The sequence below is a fragment of the Apis dorsata genome, unplaced genomic scaffold (assembly GCF_000469605.1).
Source record: "Apis dorsata unplaced genomic scaffold, Apis dorsata 1.3 scaffold_517, whole genome shotgun sequence".
NCBI lineage: Eukaryota > Metazoa > Arthropoda > Insecta > Hymenoptera > Apidae > Apis > Apis dorsata.
The window spans coordinates 99,810-100,062 of NW_006263742.1; the positions used below are offsets into that span (position 1 = coordinate 99,810).

Here is a 253-nt window from a genome sequence, read left to right on the forward strand (position 1 = left end):
GGGTTGATTCGATTACTCTGGATTCTGTTTGGTTCTTTGAAATTAATAGGACGCTGTAATAAGGATATTATGAGTTACATGAATTATATGAGAGAGAAGATATAGTAGAGAGTAATAATAGTAAAAGAATTTTTTTAATATTATACTTTTGGATGTAAAGAAAATTTTATATAATAATTTGAAAGTTATTGTGAAGATGATGAATGGAATTTTTGGATCTGAAGAAAAATTTCAATTTTGGAATATTATTATT

The 253-nt window shown here is 24.1% G+C and overlaps 1 protein-coding gene and 2 long non-coding RNA genes across 4 annotated transcripts in view; 2 read left to right on the forward strand and 1 right to left on the reverse strand.

Moving 5' to 3' along the window:
* Positions 1–253, forward strand: part of LOC102677019 (tyrosine-protein kinase Btk29A) — a 164,585-nt gene that overhangs the window by 13,902 nt on the left and 150,430 nt on the right. The gene's annotated exons all lie outside the window — the stretch shown is intronic.
* Positions 1–253, forward strand: part of LOC102678219 — a 14,180-nt gene that overhangs the window by 8,276 nt on the left and 5,651 nt on the right. The gene's annotated exons all lie outside the window — the stretch shown is intronic.
* The window catches only part of LOC116186230, a 19,245-nt gene that overhangs the window by 573 nt on the left and 18,419 nt on the right, over positions 1–253 (reverse strand). The window lies entirely within an intron of this gene.